The sequence below is a fragment of the Pelodiscus sinensis genome, chromosome 2, assembly GCF_049634645.1.
Source record: "Pelodiscus sinensis isolate JC-2024 chromosome 2, ASM4963464v1, whole genome shotgun sequence".
Lineage (NCBI taxonomy): Eukaryota > Metazoa > Chordata > Testudines > Trionychidae > Pelodiscus > Pelodiscus sinensis.
This window is the reverse complement of record NC_134712.1, coordinates 131,621,572-131,643,770: the sequence shown is the minus strand read 5'-3', so window position 1 is coordinate 131,643,770 and position 22,199 is coordinate 131,621,572. Positions and strand designations below refer to the sequence as shown.

General features: G+C 41.5%; 1 protein-coding gene across 2 annotated transcripts in view; it reads right to left on the bottom strand.

Moving 5' to 3' along the window:
- ANKH (ANKH inorganic pyrophosphate transport regulator) overlaps positions 1-22,199 on the bottom strand; it is a 179,985-nt gene that overhangs the window by 75,189 nt on the left and 82,597 nt on the right. The gene's annotated exons all lie outside the window — the stretch shown is intronic.

Sequence of the window (22,199 nt, the reverse complement as noted above, 5' to 3'; positions counted from 1 at the left end):
CTTAGGGGCCCCTGCAATTCTGTCAATAGCTATGCAATTTACTATGGTCAGTAAGAAACTACAGAGAATTTAAATACCTGAAATGTTTCATGAAATAAGTAAATTATCAATAACTTATTTTTAAAATGATCAATATAAGGATGTTTCATTTGCAGCACAATCTTTGAACAATTCTATTAAGTGAAATTGATAACTGTGCAGAAGGCCAAAAAGTCTTATGTGAGGACTTTGGTGTGACTTGAGAAAAATGTAGTCCAGGTTAGTCTTCTGCACAGGAGAGTAAAATTGAAGTTGATCCATAATGATGTACTGAAATTACTTGGGCCATAGAGACATAGAGAAAACAGAGACCTTGCACTTCTTTTTATTAAACATAATACTGGAACACAAAATATTTGTATGTCAAGCTATTCTTATTTTGAATAGTTTAGCAAATACTTTGCAGATATTGAGGAAAAAAAAGTGTCCCACAGCCCAAATCTCCAATAATTAAGTGGATTACCTTCCTAGCTAACCTGAACCAAAAGAAAAATGTGACATTTTCCTCAGAACTCAGGAAAAGCACATTTTAATTGTGTTGATTAAATGTGGCAGTTATAAATTTTGCCTTCAGTTGAACAGCACTAGTATTCAGTAAATTGTTAAAACAGAATTAGACTCAAAAAGCCTAAAGGATGGAATATGACATTTCATAATAATTTATTTCTTACAGGTCACAAATGATAAATATGACAGGTCCACAAAGAACTAACCAATCATGCACATCTTCTACCTCTCCCTTGACCACAAAACTGCAGCGTCTTCCACTTACATTCCACCCTAGCACTGAGCTTTTTTTGAATGTAAAATATTTAAATTTGAATATAATAAGATACCAGTTTCAAGCCTTAGCATTTCAATATCAAAGTTCAGTACAAAGCACATGCAAGCACTGGAGTCAACAGAAATTGCTTCTGCATGTTCGAGGGCAGCATTTAGCCTCTTATTTTTTTGTCTTTTCAATCTCACTGTAAGATGCTTCATTGCCACTTGATAAAAATAAATCTGTCTCCAGCATGACACAAAACTTCAGCAATTTCTCCATACTAGATGTCCATCAAAACTGTCTCTCGAAGTACACTATGCACTAAATATGATAAAAAAAGTTTCTGTATTTTTCAGCCTTCTCTCTTCCCTCCTGTTGTTACTTCTGGGGCCTGCACTGAAGAGTAAACCAAACCCCCAAAATGGCTTCCTGGACACAGAGGGGTACATAACATTATGCACATTGTTTGCTCAGGAATCCTGCAGAAAAAGCTGGTGGCAGCCATTTACCATGTCCAGGGTCAAGTCCTTACCCTGTTTGAGTCCCTCTAATAGCTGCATAAAAAAGGAAGGATGTTAAAACTGTTTCAGAGCTTTAAACTTATACCTTGGACACTTATGTGGGACTCTGGTATCAGGGGCTATGCTGTTAAAGCCTGAGCTTCCCAGATACAGAGTCCGGGCAGGGAAGCTCTCTGTGTTAGGAACCAGCAGTTAGAACCAATCCCAGAATGAAGCAGATCTCTTGCAAGCACCTTTTTTACTGAATTCCACCAGGGCAACAGCAGACATTGGTACTGGTAGGTGCTTCCCTAGTAGATGGAGGTTTCCTAAAGGATGTGATTAATGCATCTGAGGACATATTGGCCATATAGATAGCCTACTGACACACTCATAGTGCAGCTGGTCTGACTTGTGGCAAGACCTGAAATAATCCCACCTGACAGCGATAAGCCTTTCCTAGTGAGCATGGCGGATAAATAACTTCTGCAGAATGAGAAGCTTTCACTTACAAAGTTTTCCTCTGACTCTCACTGCATCTTGTCTTGGAATGGGTGCTCTCATACTTACCTACCTGTGAATGGAGTATGCAGAACCCACACTGACCAAGAAGGGGTTAATGTGAGCCTGAGGACCCAATCAGGTCCATCCTGCTTCACCTGTACAAGGTGTCAGGCCTGGAGGGAGGAATCAAAAGAGGAAAGGCCAATTAAGTAATGGCTGACTGGGAGAGGCAACTTCTCAGCTAGTTCTCTGAAGGAAGGGCTATCCGGGGCCAGAATATAGCCAGAGTTTCTTAAGGGTCAGAGACTCCTTGGGGCAGATGGGCCTGGTGTGGCACTTCCCATTTATTTTGTTCTCCATCACTTTTTGTCTTCCCATTTCTTGGGCCCAGTTGATGAGTCAGTCCAATAAGAGGCCGTGAGAGGCCTAGCTGTGGGCCATGGGAGGAAACAGCCCAGGGATACAGCACAGTCTGAACAAACAAACCTTCTCTGCTTTATTCAAGGTTCCTGAGCAGGCTGGCAGCCAGAGTAGAAAGTAGACCTGGTTTTCCCTACCAAGTCACCTAGTGGCATGAAGACCTCAGAGCCAAGGTTCCCTCATGATGCTGCAAACAGTACTGCTGGACTTGGTTTACCCTGGAAAGTGGAGTGGCTGTCAACAGAAGAGGCCTCCATACCATGCTCATCACAAGGCGGCACAGCTATTCTGACAACACTCTTCTTCCACATACTCCCTCAGAGCTGGTGGGAGGCTCAAATGATGTTTATGAAGTACATTGTACTGGTTGTCAAAGTAGTCATTTCTTTCACTTCAACAGGCATCAGATCTTTCCTTGCCTCTGCCAGCACTGCTACTAACAGGGTAAATTTCCATCTCTTAAATGGAAATCAACAGCGGGTGCCTACTATATTCTTTGAAGGGCACTATTTGACTCTCATTTTTCTCTTCTCACCCATTGGTTGCTTGCAGCAAACTATTTCTGGTGGTTCTAATATTCAAAGCAAGAACTAAAGCATTCAGGGCACTCTGTGACCTAAATTAATCCTGGCACTTGCAAACAAAGCTGCACATATTTTGAGGCATAATTTACCATACCAGGTACTTCCATCATGTTAAGATTAGTATTTGTTGCCAAGGCCTATGCTGGAGGGTAATGACTAGATCACGGACAGGATAGTAGTTTATCTGCCAATCTGTGCACTTAGTTGAGACTCATGTCTATCAGTGGTTACCCAGATGGAAAGAGCCGTCCAATCTGAGCCAAATGTGCCCATAAAATGCCAGGGAGATCTTTGAGAAAGCTATGGCCATAGCTAGAAAAATCCTCATCACATGTAAGATAAAAAAAAAAAAAAAATCACAGTGGATGAATAAACTGAGTTTGGCTCATAAGTGCTATGTGCATCAATTTATTACCTAATAGGAATGGACAAAAGTAAGTGACTCTAGAGTGGAAATCTGCTCCCCCACCTTTTAAGACAGAGCTCAGACATTTTCTGTGTAAACAAATTACAAAAAAGTAAACACACCTGAACTGCCATGGGGTCCCCCCGCCACACCAACACAAACACTGTGCACCCCGTAACGTAAAGGATCCTTACTTTGTTAGAGGGATATTGCCATTTAATTGTTCTACTGAGGAACAGCTGTCCAACACGATAAAATCCCTCTAAGTTTAGTCATGAAAAAGTAATGTCAATAAACAAGCCACTGGAAAAAAAAGTCTTTCCTGTGGAAGACCACTTTAGAAAACTTACAGTAAATGTAACTGTCTACTAGCTACTTAGTTTCAGTAACATCCTCCAGACAAACCACTCATTTTGACTGATGTATTTCAGCAATTTCTTTTTCCATTTTCTCTTTAAAGAGATGGATGGACAAATGATTCAATCACAGCTTTCAAACTCTGAACAAGAAATCTCTTATACCCTTCCATACCACATACCTTACCATTTGCTTACTTAAGCTGTTGATCTTATGTCATATTTGATATATCCTTAAAGCAACGGGAAAACCCAGAAACTCCAAGAGCTTATACTGTGCACCATGTTACAGATAAGAATGTTTGCTTGGTTCCAGGACATGAAAACATTGGCAGCATTTGGTAATCTTCCAATTTAATTTCCTGTTAGAACTCTAATAATATCTCTTTTTAACAAGTCATAAACCAAGGAATCTTTCCCACTTCTTGTTGAATCACTGATTGCAGGTTCTGTACATGCTTTGTGTGCACAAAATCATTGACAACACTGAACAAACAGCATCTGCATTCCATATTTTTCCCAAACAAGTTCCAATCTGTGTCCAAAAAGATCAACATGTCATATAAAATGAATCACAAGCTTTTCAAAAGGTATTTAGGCTTTGCTGTGCTCAGCACTAATGCTTAACTGCCTGGCTGCCTGCATTTCATTTTCAAAAGTGACTTAGGCACTTCTCATTTTTTAAAATGAGAATTTGGCTCCTGTCAGTGAGTAGTTAACCCTGAATGGAGCAATGTCTAAACACTACTAAAATCTGGGCTGAAGGCACTTATTGTAGGTTGACCACAAACGGTGCATCATTTATGGACCTAACCATGTAAACCATCACATCAGAGGCTCGTAAAACTGTGCATCCACTAGAGTGATCTATGCCAACAAGTGCCAGCAATGCTCCATCTGCCATGTATATTGGCTAAACTAAACAATCTCTACAAGGAAGAATTAATGGATACAAATGAGATATTCGAAAAGGCAACACACAGAAACCTACTACTGGGGAACATTTTAACTTGCCTGGGCACTCATTAATGGATCTCCATATTATTTCAAACCAATTTCAAAAGCTAGTTCAACAGGGAAGCTACAGAACTTAAATTCATTTACAAGTTTGATTCCTACAACAGAAATATAAGCAAAGACATTGGCTGGATGGCCTGCTATATTCCACATCAAAAAACTAAATAAAGGGTACATAAAGTGGGTACTAAGTATTCTTATCCGCTTCATTTATAATGAGCATTCTAACTGACAATTTCTCCGCCCTTCCCCTCCCCCAACTATGCTATTTATTTGAAAACTGGACCAGCCCCTTAAAGTCCATTCATCTGAAGAAGTGGGTTGTGCCCATGAAAGCTCATGATATCATCTGTATTTTTGGTTGGTCTCTAACGTGCTGCAAGATTATGTGTTGTTTTTTAATTTTTTCTATGGATCATTCAGTTACTATTCCATTAAGGTATGGCTGGTCAGTCAGTTTATTTTTAAAATCTCTTCATACCAGATACGGATGGGATACATACAAGGCAAACAGAGACAGATGCTTCAGGTAGTGATGCTGGTGACACTCTTCTCTCCTACATCATTACTGAACCGTTGCCCCAGCACAGGACTAGGAGCAACTGCGATGTTGGGGTTGCGGTCTTCTGGAAGATGGATCAAACCAAGTTCTCACACTCTCATAATTTAAGATCCCATGGCACCCCATGGCAGCAGAGGTGTTGACCCTGGGGTACAGGCTAAACTTCAACTTGAAAAATTAAACTCTGTACATAATTCCCCCCCCCCCCCAGCCTCAATTAAGTATGTCCTTCCTTAAAGGGAATCTAGTTTTAGATCCCCTGTTTAAATGACTGCTGTAGTTTTGTTGGGTAAAGCGATTCTTGTATCTCACAGGGATATTTTGAAGAGAGCATACTTAACATTTGCAAAGCACTTTCAGTAGCTCAGGGGGAAGGACCTATAGAAGTGTCCCCATGATTTATTTATTATAACTCTCATGAGAAATGAATCTGTACCCCATGCAAGGCAGACAGCATACAACAGCAGAAGAATGACCTAATTTCAGAGAAACAACCTGTCTGCCACATCTCTGTAGAATGTCTATTAATTGTGAAAAGTGACAGTAGCTTGTCTTCCAGGTCTGCAATAGGCAGAAGTGGCTGAATTAATCCTTTTTGTAATAATAATTTTAATGGCATTATATGAGCTATGAACTTGGCCTCTTATATTTTTCATATATACAGTAAAACTCCAATAGTCTGGCATCCAATTGTACGGCACTCCCGATAGTCTGGCATGAAAATGGCAAGAGTGAGTAAGCTTCAGCAAAAAACTAGTCACAAGGCATTAGCGGCATCAGCTGAACTGAGCGAAACCAGACGGGACCGAGTCAGTCTGTCACTGGCATTGTGTGATGCTGGCTTGTGCGACAATAAAAAGAGTTAAAAACACACTATATATGTGCACACGCGCGCACACACACACACTTTATAGTACCTCCTGATAGTCCGGCATATCTGATAATCCGGCACCACCTAGGTCCCAAAGGTTCCAGATTAGGAAGTCTACTGTACATGATTTTTGTCAGAGAGCAGTCTAATCATACAAACTACTAATAAACTAACTGAATACATCAGTATACTGTCTGCAGGAAACAGTCAATCCTTATTGAATGGAGTATATATTACATTTCTATTTATAAACAAATGTAATTCTCACATCTGTAAAATACATTGAACACCCATCACTCTGGTACTAGTCCATAGTTTGATTAAAAACACACCTGACTACTTGTTTACAGAAAGAGGTGCTTATATTGATGTGACTGCATAAATCTCATTATAAACAGAGTGAACTAAGTTAGGTCCTCAAATTTAATACTTTACTGGAAGTTAAATCCCATGCAGTGTTTATGGATGCTCGTCTGTAAGTGCAATCTTGAATTTTGTGGACATTGTTGAGATTAAGGCTATCAACCAATTAATATCAAATACTGATCCAGCCTTTAAAAATCCTAATTACGTAAAAAATATATTTGAAGTCATAGAGGAAAGATTCTAATGTGAAGGGGAACAATATTAAAAATATATTCCCTTTTTGTCAGCCAAACATATTAAATAACATTATACCCCAAACAGTAGTTCAATTAATGAAACACAAAAGGGCAAAATTATAAGGAAAACTTCCTCTACTTTTGGATTCCTATTAGACCATCTCATAACATAAAAGTAGAGAAAACACATAGGCAATCATTAGCATATTTCTGAGTTCACAGTTTGCTTATTAATGTTACATTTTCCCCCTCTCCCTTGTACTTCTTCTCCATGGGCTTGCTTATCACTCACTATCTGGATTTCATGTTGTACAGATAGAGGGCCACATGAATGAATACTCTCCCAATATTTTATCACCTTTCTAAAAGATTAGTACTGCATAGGTGACATGAACAATTTGTTTTCCTTCACAAATGGCTAGTTAAGGCTACACCCTCAGCTAGCAGTGTAGGTCCTTAAACATTAGTGGTGCTATGCTGCCTTAAACCAGTAAGGGTCTGGTCCTTACAATCTAGAGGCCATTCTTTTCCAGATAGGCTATGTCTAGACTACATCCCTTTTTCGAAAAAGGGATGTAAATTAGACATATCGAAATTGTTAATGAAGCCGGGATTTAAATCTCCCACGCTTCATTAACATAAAAATGGCTGCTGCTTTTTTTCGGTATGGAGCTTTGCTGAAGAAAAGCGACAGTCTAGACGCGGATCTTTCGAAAAATAAAGCCTTTTTTGAAAGATCCCTTATCCCTCGTAAAATGAGGGTTCCAGGATCTTTCGAAAAAAGGCTTTATTTTTCAAAAGATCCGCATCTAGACTACCACTTTTCTTCGGCAAAGCTCCGTGCTGAAAAAAAGCGGCAGCCATTTTTATGTTAATGAAGCACGGGAGATTTAAATCCCGGCTTCATTAACAATTTCGATATGTCAAATTTACATCCCTTTTTCGAAAAAGGGATGTAGTCTAGACATAGTGAAAACAGTGCAGATATATATTTAGTTGAAATAAGTGCCCCTCTTCTAGCAAGTGTCAATAGCCAGGCATGCAAGTTATAACTGTCCCTCCTGTGTAGTTTCATTCTCAGGAATTGGGAGTTAACTAATAGTCATTCTCCATCTCCACAAGCAGTAAGTAATACATTCTTTTTGTTTCCAGTTTATATTTTTTCTTTAAACATTGTTATTATGACTAAATCCCCTCCCCACTGATCCTCCTCTTCACCTTATGTCCTTATATAAAACGTAATGTCACAGACACAATACAAGGCTGTAGTGGAACTTGGGAGTGCTCATGTGAGAGATTTTGTTTTGGGTCTATATTAACCCTAATTTGTCTGTTCCCCCTCTCTTGGCTGTGCCTGCTGCAGAGGCCATGGAAAGGTGCTTCTCACCTGGCCCCAAGCTGCTGCAGTGATAAGGGGATGGGGTAGTCCTCTCTCAATGGAATAGCCTGCATATTGAATCCAGAATCTCCATCTCCACCCCAGAACAATGATTTCAATGAAGAAAAAACGAAAAACCTTATCTGAGTTAAGCAATGCCTGGTAAATCTTCTAGTTTACACATATATAGTAGTGCATCGTCACAACAAAACTGAAATACTGTTATTTCATTGTGGAGGAATCAGCAAGCCACCACACGTATTACAGTAGTTGGGGAGGTGAAATGTTGGCCAGGAGCATGCAAACAGCTCCCAACTTTATCTCCTGAAAAGTGTCATGCTGGGGGGGGGGGGGGGAGGGGTGGATGTTAAAGAGGTCCTGCTGGTTCTGTGTATAAGTTATAGCGTCATCTAGAAATCTCCAGTGCTGAAGAGCAACCAGTAGAGCTCAGTGTCCTTGCAAACAACTAAAAACTGGGCATTGTGACTGGCTTCCTCAGCTTGACACAAAACTAGGGTGTAACCTTCATCAAATCTCTAGGTCATGTGTACGGTCACTTGCAGCAAAATGCATAAACACAGGAGTCTTTCATGTGAAAAGACAGTGCCCTACAAGCCAACAGGGTGATTTGGGGAGAAAGTGCCTTTAAATACGCTAAAAACTAACAGACTAACCTGTACACACTAACTCGGCTTTTAAACCCCTGAAGCTTTTAAATATGCTGTCAGCACATACAGGCATAACTCGAAGTGAGCTGTCTTCTGAGATGCACAGTCTCTCTTGGGTGAGATTCTGGGGGTTCTTCTTTCACTAATTTTAGTGGGAGCAGAGAGGACGCAGCAGTTGTCAGAACTAAGCCATCTCTCTTGAATTGAAGTTCACCTAAAATCATATGATCAAGCTGTACATGTTCTGCACTCAAGCTTAAGGATTTTTAGACAAAACTATCAAATATCAGAACCCTGAAGTAGTGATGTAAGCGACTAATTGACTGGTGTCTTCCTCCCCCCGCCCTTTGCTGCCTCTATCACAAAGAGGCAGCAAGAGGGGAGGAAGGGGAAGGGGTGCTGGAAGGAGTTGGTTTAAAAGCTGGTTGCCCCCAGCTCCAGCTCCGGGGGAGGGGGCAGGGGTACAGTGGCGGCAAACTTTGAAATGTACAAGAGTCCTGCTGGGGCTCTTGTACATTTCAAAGGTGTAATGCGGAAGTTCTTATTGACTAATCGAAGGAAATCCATCAACTATTTGATTAGTTAGTTAATGGAAATTTAACATTCCTACACTAAAGCATGACATTTCAATAACTTGGTCTAACTTCAGTGTATTCCTTCAGATTTATTTACTGTTTGGTTAATCTCAAATAGTCATAATTGTGTCAGGGTTGAATCTATTGCTATTACACAGAAGTAAATGAAATCCAGTAGTTGGTAACTTGCCACTGTTCCCATAACTCCTGGATCAGCTTCATTCTGGAGGGCAGAATATGACAGAGAAGATTGAAATTTGTTGTCGTCTTATATTCTATAGGTTTATTCAACTCTTTGAAGTCTAGGCTTGTACCTATTTTTTTTTCTGATCCAACTTGGTAGTTTAACCACCTGAAGGAAACTTTAAAAGCTAAGTCTGAAATGGAGATGGGTTGGCTAAGCATGTGTGTGTCAAGGACAACAGCCCTCTTTCACCCCTCAAATCATGAGAGGAAGTCACAAGTCTTAGCTGAAAAACCGCGGATAAAAAGAATGGACAGGTCCTCCCTCCCAATCCCTTCTTACGCTACAATAATTGTTCAGAGTTTTCACTCTCTACCAGTCTAGTCACCATGTACGTTCTGTACCAGATTCACTAGTACACTGCAGCTGCTTTGTGCTGCTGCCATGACACCCACTACACTGCCAGAAATACACACAGCAGGTAGTTTATCAGTAAATCTGCTTCACTGACTTCTATTAAAATAAGAGGGCCAGATTTACTGCCATATCACTCATCTGTTTTACTCTTACTCTGCAATATAAGCACAACTGCATTTCTACTAGTATGGTATTTTAACAACAAACATATTGAATACATACTTATGTAACTGGATCGCATAGTAAGTAGAAAGACCACTAGTTCAGCAAAGCAGGAAACCCTCCTGTTCTGTTGCTGGACAAGGTACTGAAAATCACTTGCTTTTGAAACTCAACAAGAACACCAGTCTTAGTTTACAACCAGCTCTGCAGTATCTAGTAAAACATGTTAACCACAAAGTGGTGTTTGTTATGCACAAGTGAGAATATCCAGGGTTATTTCTGTAGGTAGCCTGATTGTTTACTAATAAGAACCATAATGAAACTAATATTATATTAGCAGCCAGACCCCAATCAGAATCCAGGTTCGTTGTGCCAGCTGCAATAGAAAAAACACATGACAGTCTTGACCCCAAAGAGCAAATCTTTGAAAAAGATATTAAATTAAATGTTGGCCTTCACATTTCTTTGTGACTTCAGCAGAAGTAGGACCAGCAGGCTCAACATGAGCAAGGGCAGCACAAGCTTCCTTTTGTTGCCCAAATCCTGGCCAAAAATGGCCACCTTTAGGGACAGAGGCTATTTAATTCTCTACCTTTCTAATTGTGGTAGGGTCCCTGTGATCTACTAAGACCAAACAATAGCAAACAGAAGGCAACAAACAGCTCTTGGTCATTAGTGACACAAGCATGAAAAAAGGATACTTTTTAAACAGACAAAAGGAACATGATCTAGAAGTACTTGTGAGCAAGATATGTCCTGGGGGGCAGATCTGGCTCACAAGGCCTTTCAACCTGGCCTGTGGCCCACCCCACTGGACCCACTGGCAGGGAGCAGCTCCAGGGCTCAGAGTAGCTGGATGCTCCATCTGTTGCTCTGAGGTGGGGGCTGAGGGAAAAGCTTTGTACACTGTGAACCCCCTCCTTCACTAGGGATGTGACTCGACTAGTCGCTTATCAGCTAGTCACTTCTCTTCTCCTTTTTGCCTCTATCAAAGGCAGCAATGGTTGGGGGAACGGGAACCAGTTCTGGGGGGAGCCGGCTTAAAAGACAGTTCCCCCCCTCTGTGGGAGGAAGAAAGGGAAAAGGGAGACAGAAGTGCACTGGGGGACCAGGTGCAAGACAGGAATCAGCAGTCCCGGCTTGCACCTGGTCCCAGACACTGAGCCTTTGCCTTTGAAATATAGCAAGAGCCATGGGCAGTTCTTGTTAGATTTCAAAGGCAGAGGAACCACAGGGATAGTGAGAGCCCCCCTTCCACCTTATCGACTGATTGAGTAGTTGATGGAAATTCTATTGACTACTTGATTAGCTGATTAATCAAAATTGAACATCCCTAGCCTTCACCCAAATTCGCTCTCAGTCCTACCCTCTACCCCGAGCTCCTTTCTGAACCCAAGCTCCATCCCAGATCCTACCCCTCCATAGAAAGTGTGACCCTTAACCATTTAGCAAAATTTTGGAGTGCCCCCCCACCTCTGATATTGGTCAAAAACTATATGAAAACATTAAGAAGCCCAAAGAGGACAACTTGGATACCTACTCCTTTATATAAAATGTTGTTTTCCCCCAAACTGCATCATCAAGAGAGAAATAAATAGAAATATAGTGGAAACACATGCAAAATAATGTATCCTTCAGACTACCATTAGCTGACAGAAAAAAGAGTTACTATTATATCTCAAGGGACAGTTGAAGCACTTTTCCCTCATTTCTAGTGCAAAAGTTGGGGCCCCAAGTCAGGCTCCATGAAGCTATTAGTAAAAAGTAGGATGGGCCAACTTATTTGACAAGTATACAGAGACTACTGACATAAAATTTACCTAAGGAATCTGTTGTTGAAGGTTTTTTAAAAAAAGATTAGACAAATACTTGTCAGGGATGGGCTACAATATTTTAATCTTGATTCAGCTCAGGGGGATGGGACAAGATGACCTCTCGGGAGTTTCTTCCAGCCTTACTACTGTAGGGATTTATAAACAAAATTATGACAGTGAGGAAGAAGTTAATATTCCCAATGGGACTGCTATGGTGTAAGTGCCCAAAGAATAGGATAAATCAATAATTGGTCATTTTTCCTCTTCATCATAAGTAGCGCAAATAAAAAGCACTAAGGGAATGAACTCACATGTACGACTCTTCTATTTGGAATGCCTGCTAGTCTGTGACCCGGAGCAAGGCTTCTCCTTAGTTGTCAGTGTCATCCTTTCATTTCCATCCTCAACATTTTATGACAGATTTGTGCTAGAGGAGGTTTAAAGAAAGAGGCTAGCAGATGATCCTGGAGAGCTTACAGCTCTAACCAGTCTCTGGGGAACCTGGAAGAATGGTACAAAAACTGGATTCAAAAGCAAATGTACTGATGCCGATATTAACAGCCAAGAGGCTTATGGATAATTAAGACAGTGGTGCTGGCGTTGAGCTCAAAGAAAATGGAGCGTTCTTGCCACTGCCACGGAGAATGGAGGCAGCTGTGCTGATGAGCCAAGAGAGGCTGTCACATTCTAACCTCAGGTATTCAGCATACATCAAATAAACTTACATCTACATTCCTGTGCAGGAACACACATTTCAAGATAGGAAGTAGAGCTGTACAGCTGAGCTGGGAATCTGGATCCCAAAACCTGGGGGACTAGAAGAAGCCAGGGTACAGACACACTAAGGTCAAACTTTCCTTCATATGAAGTATGCAAATCTACACTAGATGAAGTATTAGAATATTACAGTCGGGGACAACCGTGTGGTGGCAGGATGGTGATCCAAACAATTTCGTTTCTTTTCCACTGTGAAGTAGCATGGGCCATGATTTGCAAAATAACAAGAGGTGTAACATATTCGTTAACATGGAAATAAGCACAAGGGTGTGTAGTAGGAGAAGCCTTTAGGAAGTCTCATTGGAATAGTAGTGCTCCCACTCCTTTTGCACTGCTGGAGTTGTAGTGGGAGAGGGGTTCTAGAATCTTGTTTACGGTCTATAATATGGCAGATTAATTCTTAATCCAAGGGTTTCCAACTATGGCACATGAGCTCAATGTTCCATCCAGTCACTTCACCACAAACATTTAAGAAGAGGGTACATGAACCAATGAAGCGTGGAGACCACCGTGACTTAACCGCTTACATTCTGAAGGGTAGTGTAGTAACGTGCTGAATCTGTGCTGTATGACTACTTCTCAAACATACTTCCTGAGTCAGGAATAGAATTCCTGATTGTCCACATTGTATCTCTGCTACCTAGCAAATAAATATAAAAGCTATAGGCAAAACATTTGTGCATGGCTATTAATGATTTCTCCATAGAAGATAACAGCCTACTATTTGTATCACTTATTCCTTTAGCACAAATGGCAGAAAACTGTGCTGTTGATTTGACCTGATTTTAAAAGGTCTAGGAGTCCCAACCCCTCTTATTTATGTGGTGGAATATGGCTTCAGATGATGGATTTTTGGGGGGGGGGGGCGGGGGGGAGGCAGTTTGCTCTAAAATATTAAAGTTCTACAGTCCTAAAACTACCCTAAAAGACTGTTAAGATTCAAAATAAATCACTCAAAAGCTGGGAAATACCAGAATTATTGCAGTTCTTCTGTCTGAACAAACTCTCAGGCTGAAGTCCATGCTAAATCTGTAGTTTGTAAATTACAATGTATTCATTATAAATTATGTTTCATTAGTCACTTAACAGCTTTTGTGGTGAGTGTGTGGGATAGACAAAATACGTAGAGAGAATGAGTTTGGATCTATGCAGTGTACATTATTTGTGTATGATGAAGACCAAAGAACATTTAAAAAAATGAATACTCTTAAAAATAACTTATTTCATCAGTCAATAGCAAGCATTGACACTGTACAAATAAGCTATAATGAGCCCCCTGCGTGAATTTACAAAATTCCTGATTTGTCATATAGCTGCATCGTGCCAAGAAATAAAATACCAAAGGAATCTGGTCTTGTGTTCATCTCAATACTACTCTGCCAAAAGGAGAACAAATGGGAACAGGCTACAACACTAAAACCTATAAAATGTATGCCAAAGTAACCAGGTACTAAGCAAGAATAACTCCATGCAATAATGAATAGTAATAGAGAGGTAGCCGTGTAAGTTTTTCCTTTTGTTTTTGCAAGATCAGACTATGTAACAGATCTGAGGAAGTGGGTCTGGCCCACGAAAGCTCATCACCTATTAAACCATCTTGTTAGTCTTTAAAGCTCTACATAGTTTTTCCTTTTGTTTTTCCATGTAATGAGATCTCTATGGTCATTTTCTCTGGACTCTGTAGTATCAGTAGCATGACTATCTCCCCGAACATGCAGTACAGCAGATGTGCAATTCCTTTTAAGCTTGTGCAGGAGTTTTATGCTATCATCAATCTACTCAAAGGATTTTTTTTTCTTTTTCTGGCTCATCTGTGACTCACTGCTAAAGTTCCACTGTTTGTCCAATCTGAGTTGAGTAAATGTTTTTGAGGTCTTTGATTTTTATCTGCTGTCTTGTAAGACTGTGGGGGCATAGCTAAAGTCTGTCATTTAAGCAGCTGTTCCATCCAGCATGCCACAGGACACACAAAGCAGAGTTTGTGAAGTGTGAGTGACTGCGACTGCAACTGTAGAGGTGCCAGATTAGCTCATGTCTTAACTGCTCTGAAACAAGAAACAGAGGTCAACCATGCTCTCAGTATAAACATGGAATTGGTGTTTCCTGCTCTGGAAATTTCAACCAAGCCAAAGCGCAGAACATTAATATGAAAAGCCTGTCTTTCATTTGTACTTAAAAGCCTTTCATTTCTAGTGGTTTCTCTCGCGCTCCATTTTTTGTCCTTAGTATCATCTTGGGTGACTGAATTAAATGTGCAGGTAATTTAAGATTGTAACAGTGATTGCCTTTCTTTCTTGGACTTTTACTAATCCTGATGCAAAACTCAAATGGATGAACTTCTATCTATGATGCAAAAATTGCAGCATTGTAGACACTGTTATAACACAAGATATCAATGGTCTAGTTAATCTATTATCCTTCCTCTGACTTAATATAGTTGTTTAAATAAAAGGAACAAATCAAGGAAAAGGAACCTATACAGTTTCTCCAAGGGAGTTTCTGATACAAAAGTCTGATCACTATAAGTCCTGAAGCATAAAGACGGATGCTCTCTGACTTTTATCTTTTAATGCAGGTGCTATTCTTACCTATGTAATTGCCTCATCTATATTTAGAACCTTGTTAAGCTATTTTATGAGTATCCAATTGCACAAAGCCCAATAAATTAGCCTCTCAATGATGCACATGGATGGTTTTTTCCAGTTGGTGCATAGATAAGCTACTGAAAAGGTTTCTCGAAGTCATGGAAATCCCTGTAAGAGTTATTGTCTTTGGAAGACTTACCCTCATTAATGAAGGCAAGCTAAGGGTTTACACACCCACTCCCCCCATTCTAGAACCTCAGGCACAACTCAAGTCAGTCCAAACATTGTGATTCTTAATGTCTCATTTATGCTATAAACCCACTCCCTACAAACGTAAAACCCAATCATCCCGACCCCTTCATTTCCCTGATCTCAACAGCAATAATTTGCATTTGTCATGAACATAGGTTGGTATTCAGAAAGTTGTCTTCTGCTGCTGGAATGACCCATTCTCACACTGTTCCTACCACAATAAAAAAAAAAAAAAGAGGGTCCTGGCCTCCTCTCGTGGGCTTCTAGTACACTTGCTATGTTGTGATAGTTGATGGATCAAGATTTTATAAATTCAATGTGTAGACATAAACATCTCTCTCAGGCTACAGGCATTTTTCCAGATGACTAGAAACCATGATAAAACTAAGCAGGAAACAACCAGCCTGACTGTATGAGAGCAGACTGCCATATAAAACTGTTTTTCCCTCTGAACTCCTATGAATCTCTAATCCAGACAATAAAATAGAAAAAAAAAATCCTACCCCTCTCTATATACTCAAATCTCTGGACTGTTAAAATGATTGCTCAAGTAGATGATCTTTAGAACTTGCTACAAAGTCTGAAAAATTGGTAGTATTTAGGATCCAACAGGTTGTGAGGCAGAGGAAGAAGAAATGCATATTCCAGTTAGGGTCCTTCCCAACACGCAGCCAGTAATGCCCCCTCCTTTACTATGAGAGTTCTAACTCAAACATGCCTCTGCTGATCTCTGAAAGTACTGCCAGAGAAAGAGAGAGTTTGAGGGGCATATATGGTGTGAGTCAAAAACAATGTTACAATTCCCACCCACTATGCTCACGTTAACTGTGGAATACACCACTTAACAAGCAATCTGTCATTCTCCATACCAACCTCGGTTTCTGGGCTGATTTTTAAAGTATAGCACTTCAGAGACAAATGCAGAAGTCTAATCTTCAAGTGGCAAAGAGGTGAATGATGGCAGCCACATGAACATTCAAGAGACAGTGGAAACGTCCTTATTTGATGCTGGGCTGGGAGATTAGCTGATCTGGTTACTGCTGTCGTATAATCATCTAACACAGTGTTTCTCAACCTTTTTAAAATAAAGTACCCCTTTAAAAAATATAAGTACCCCCAGTACCTACAGTTTTCAGACACACTTATTTTTCCACCATTGCAACAAATTTGTTTAAACAACTTATTCGTAGCTGGGTGGGCAATGACATTTTGGGGTGTAAAAAGTACAAAAATAATAAAACAAAAATTCACTCTTCTCCAAATTTCAGTTGTGTTGACATACCCCCCAGACTTCTCTCGAGTACCCCTAAGAGTACTCGTACCACTGGTTGAGAAACACTGATCTAACATCATCTGGGAATCTGATGACACCATTGTAACATGTGATTTTCAATATTGAAAAGGTGATTTTGGAATGGCAAGGAGGCAGGTATGTCTACACTGCAAATGAAGGTACTACTGCAGTGCAGGCAGGCCTCCCTGTGCTAGTTTTAACCAAGCTGGTGTGGTTAAGAGTGTTAGTGAGTGATGTGGACTTCAGCATAGGCTAGTTGCCATAGTACAACCCTCCAAATCAGGTTGTCAAAGGCCAGGTCTATACTAGACTTGGAAGATCGGCTTAAGTTATGCAACTGCAGCGATGTTAGGCCTCAGCTGGAGTACTGTGTCCAGTTCTGGGCGCCACATTTCAAGAAAGATGTGGAGAAATTGGAAAGGGTACAGAGAAGAGCGACAAGAATGATTAAAGGTTTAGAGAACATGACCTATGAAGCCAGGCTTCATGAACTGGGCTTGTTTAGTTTGGAAAAAAGAAGATTAAGGGGGGACATGATAGCGGTTTTCAAATATCTAAAAGGGTGTCACAAGGAGAAAGGAGAAAATTTGTTCCTCTTGGTTTCTGAGGACAGGACAAGGAGTAATGGGCTTAAAGTGCAGCAGGGGAGGTTTAGATTGGACATTAGGAAAAAATTCCTAACTGTCAGGGTGGTCAAATATTGGAATAAATTGCCAAGGGAGGTGGTGGAATCTCCCTCTCTGGAGATATTTAAGAACAGGTTAGACAGACATCTGTCAGGGATGGTGTAGACGGAGCTTGGTCCTGCCTTGAGGGCGGGGGGCTGGACTCGATGACCTCTTGAGGTCCCTTCCAGCCCTATTATTCTATGATTCTATGTAAATAACATACCTGGAATCAGCATTCTTTAAAGCCAAGTTTGGTGCCATCTTCATAGTGGGAGGCTGACAGAGACAAACACACCCATCAGCTTCCCTTACTTCTCGCAAATACAAGGAGTACCAGCGCTGACTGGGGTGCCCTCAGCATTTGATTTAGCAGGTCTTTACAAGATCCGCTAAAACTAACTAGAGAAGATTGATCTCTGTCGCAGCAAGTGGTAACATAGCTTCACATTCCAAACCAGTATCCTATTCATCAAGCTATAGAATCTGGGTGTGTGCACATGTGTGTCCTGGACCCAAAACCTTCCTGACAAAACCGTCATCAGGAAAGAGATACATCTGTGTGTTACACTGTGGCATCTACCAACTCTAGGGCTTAAAATACTCAGAGCTAAAGACTAGCATGCCTTGTAACCTGCTCTCTGTGCAAGGGGGTGCAAAGTTGACCTTGGTTGCTAGTCATTGGTGACTTTGTATCCTTTCTTGGTTATAATGACATGCATAGTAATTGACAGTGAAACTACTGAGGATCTTATGTGAAATGCATCTCCTTGGGCACAAAACCTGTACTGAAAAGCTGCTTGTTTAAACCATTCTAACCCCCAGAAAAAGTAGACATTTACAGCTGACTGGTTACTCTATAGCATAACTGCTGTAAGCACTGACCTAATAGTTCCTAAACTATCTTCTCCGATACTATTTGCCCAAATAGCTTCAGCAGCAGAGCATCACCCATTATTAGGCATTTTTGATCTATTAAGCCCAGTGTACCTGAGGTTTGTCCATACGTAGTTTAAATCCATGTATATAACTGATATATAACTGTTTCTTAGCCTTGGTTCTTCTATGCTGTCCTGTAAAGATAACTGTCTGAGTCAAAATGATCCCTCATTTTAAATGTGGTGATGTGCAGTTACATAATGCAAGTAAAAATTCTATAGTTCTTCTATTAAAAACCCAGCTGCTTAAACAGAAGAGTTAAATCTTAACTCATTTTATTTTGTTACATTTAAGCACAAGAATCTGAACTGCTAAAATAAATGGAACACACTGCCTGAGTTCTCAGCAGTTGCAATAAAGCTATTTAAACTTTTAAACATTCTAGCCAATCAGATAAAATTATCTAGTATAATTCAGTATCTGAGTCACTAGCTTTCAATTCAGCATATTAAATCTCCTTATCTCCTACCTTAGGTTATTCCTCTCTAAAAATGCCCGCTTTAGTCAATCTTGGATTTCAAGGTAATAATACAAATCCATGAAGAGAGCATACCTACCATTCCTTCATCTCCAGGTGTTCTCATTAAATAGAATGCCTTTATTGTACAGAGAATTAGCTGGCCTACAAACTTGTTTCCCAAGTCCCAAACCATTTTTCACTCTGCCCAATGAGTCTTTTACTAACTTATTTCCATAAAGTGAGCAGGAAATTAAATCTGTCTTCCATTGTCTCCATAAATCTCCCTCCCCAATACTCAGGGGAATGCAGTGAACTCTGAATACTAATTCAGTGTTACTAAGTATAATCTCAGGACCACTTTAAATCACGAATGCTTAAGTAGTTCCTCATAGGCTTTTGGCCAAGAGCCTTATTAAAATGGAAAGATTCAAAATGAGTGTCCTGCTATCAGAGTTGCAAGGATTTAAAAACCGGGCTATTATGCTTTGTGTGGTTTTGCCCTGTAAACTCTTCATTAAGTTGATCTGTCTACTCGAATTAGCCATGCACCTTATGCACGGCTGTTGGAAAGTTTGACCCTAGTGACTATCAGGTTATCTGTGGAGTCCCCAGGGATTTGCACTCTATAGATGATCCTTATGACCTGACCACCCCCAGTTCCTTCTTGCTGGCTACTCCAACAGAGAGGAAGGAGGGTCATATACAAGAGAACACCTTGCTACAGAATCAAGATGACGTCTGCCAGTGACCCTGGACTGCATTTCTGGAAGGAGCAAAACTAAAGGTACTTCCTGTTGTCTTATGCTGCAAAGAAATCCATCTAGGGAACGACCCATTTTTGGAAGATATCATGGATGACATCTGGCTGAATCGACCATTCGTGAGCAAAGAAGCACTGACTGTCCAGATAAGGATAAACTTGGATTCTGTGGCAGCAGAGGAAAGCAGCCAACACTGTCATACATGTGGTAAAACATACAGGGTGCCATGGAAAGTCTAAATGGAACTACACAAACTGGTAGTGAGCTTCCTTCATCATTTATCAGAGATACTTCTGGTGAGAGAGCTTGATGGCAATGTGAAAATAAGCATCCTTCAAGTATAATGCGACATACCAATCCCCTGGTTCCAAGGAGGGAATGATGGAGCTCAGGGAGACACTGTGGTTGGAGATGATAATCATCTGGGGAAAAAAAAGGCATCAAGACCATGACTGGTACTGGGTTTGGGACCAGTGTCAGGATTGTCAAGGCAAGTGTTCGTGCCAAAGTGAAATATCACTCTGGAGGGTAGTGTGGAGGTGAGGGTAGCGTGTGGGGTAGTGTGGAGGTGAGGAATGATGTATCTCTTTGCAGCTCATTGCCTAGCATAAGTGCCAAGCCCAAATGGTGTCAAATGTCCAAAAGGTTCAAAAATGCCCTCACTGTCAGGAATGCCGGGATCTCCCAGATGACACAGAGCCAGACCAGAATTGGTTCACAGCAGAGGCTCAAGTGGGAACAGCTCTGAGAAGGCTTTGAGTACCACTGCCTTAGGAGCAGGGCCGGCTTTAGAAAGCGTGGGGCCCAATCTGAACAATTTCAATGGGGCCCTCGCAGTTTCAATGAGGGGCCCCAAGAATTTTTTTGATTGGAAAAAAAAAAGCCTCCCCAAAAAACCCGGCACACAAAAAAATCCCCTGACAACACACACACCCTCTTCCGTGGCGCAGGAAAACACGGCCGAGGGGGATGCTCTGGGGCCAGGGTGGGAGGATGCGTGGGGGGGCCGGCAGGTGGGGGCCAGGGACCGCTCCAGGCAGAGCCGGGGGAGAGACCCAGCTCCAAATATTGCTCCAAATATTGCTGGAGTAGGGCACCCAGCTCTGAATGTTGGTGGAGCATGGGCACCATGAGCCCATATAACTTGCCACCCATGGTGCCCGGCACATGTCCAGGTTCAGGGTGTGGGGTCCCTTTAGGCACGGGGCCCGATTCGTGGGAATTAGGCGAATCCGCCTAAGGCCGGCCCTGCTTAGGAGAATGAGGCACACTGTGTCCCGAGGCTGAGGCCTACCTGGACTTTCTGGTGTGGTCTACAGGGTTGATGTTAGAGGTACTGCCAGTGATGACAAAAGGCAGCTTGATCATCCTGATGGACTTTAATGGGAAGTGCATCCAGTGGTGGTACATGGGAGGCTTCAGTGAACACTAGTGTTGAGTTGAGTCTCTCCTTGGAGCCATCTCCAGGACCAATGGCAGTGCACTATGCAGTATGCACCGAGACACTGAGGCACTGTGTTATGCCACTGACAGTGAAGAATGGATTGCATCAGGAGCTGCTTCAGGCAAATGTCTTGCTCCTTTCTGGTCTGAGATTTAAATGCTTTGCAGATTCTGCATATGTCTGTTGGTGAGCTTCCCCCAGATACCAGAGACACAAGTTGTAGGGGTCACCATAGGCATAAGCCTAAGAATCTCAGAGCCTGAAGGCTAGGTCCCCTAAAACAGCGGTTCCCAACCATCAGTCCGCAGACCGGTGCCAGGCTATGAACTGCTGGCTGCCAGGCCGCGGCACACTGCCAGGCCACGCCCATGGGGTTGAGGAATACCCCAGGCGTGTGGCCAATGGCTGCCGGGGCTGTTCGCAGCAGCCGTCGGGTACATATTTTGAAAATGCATTTGGGTCAGCCCTACCTAGAACCATAGAGAGCCAAGTGCCAGAGAGGCCAACTCAGCTGGAAGCTAGAGCGACTCTGGAGACAGCGTTGGGCACGCTGGTTTCCAGGCAACTGTAGTCAACAGTAAGTAACCCTCCCCCACTCCCGCAAGAAAAGTCAGTGTTGCTTCCCCTTCACAGATGTGGGGATAACAGCCCTCCCCGCCCCTTCCCCAAGAGGGGCATCTCCAGGGTCCACATGAAAAGGAGGGGACTGGATCATGGAAATGTCATACCAAGGAACACGACCTCTGATTTTTCATTGTCTGGGCTGAGAAAAGGGCTATAAAAGAAACAATCCTCATGGACTGCAAAAAATTAATTCAGCTTTAGCAACCTCAATGGCTGTTGGTTAAGATAAAGAAAAAAGCGTGTGTGTTATATCAATACATAAACACTGTTTCATTTGACAAGAGTCCCTTCAAACTTGTCCCACTCTGAGCATTGTTTGCCATGTGCCAGTTAAAGGATCTGCTGTGTTCTAATACCAATTTCTTGTTCTCATTAGAATAGACATTTGATCGCAAAAAAGGACCACAAACATTGCTGACTAACTTCAGAACCCAACTCTTGCAGCTCCAGTGTTTGAATTTAAAGCAAAACAGATAAGGACACTGTCAAATTCTATCAAAGCACAATAATTAGAAGGCAAAACTAGGTCCAGAGCTTACAGATTTCTCCAGGCATGTACCTGCTCAAAACCCA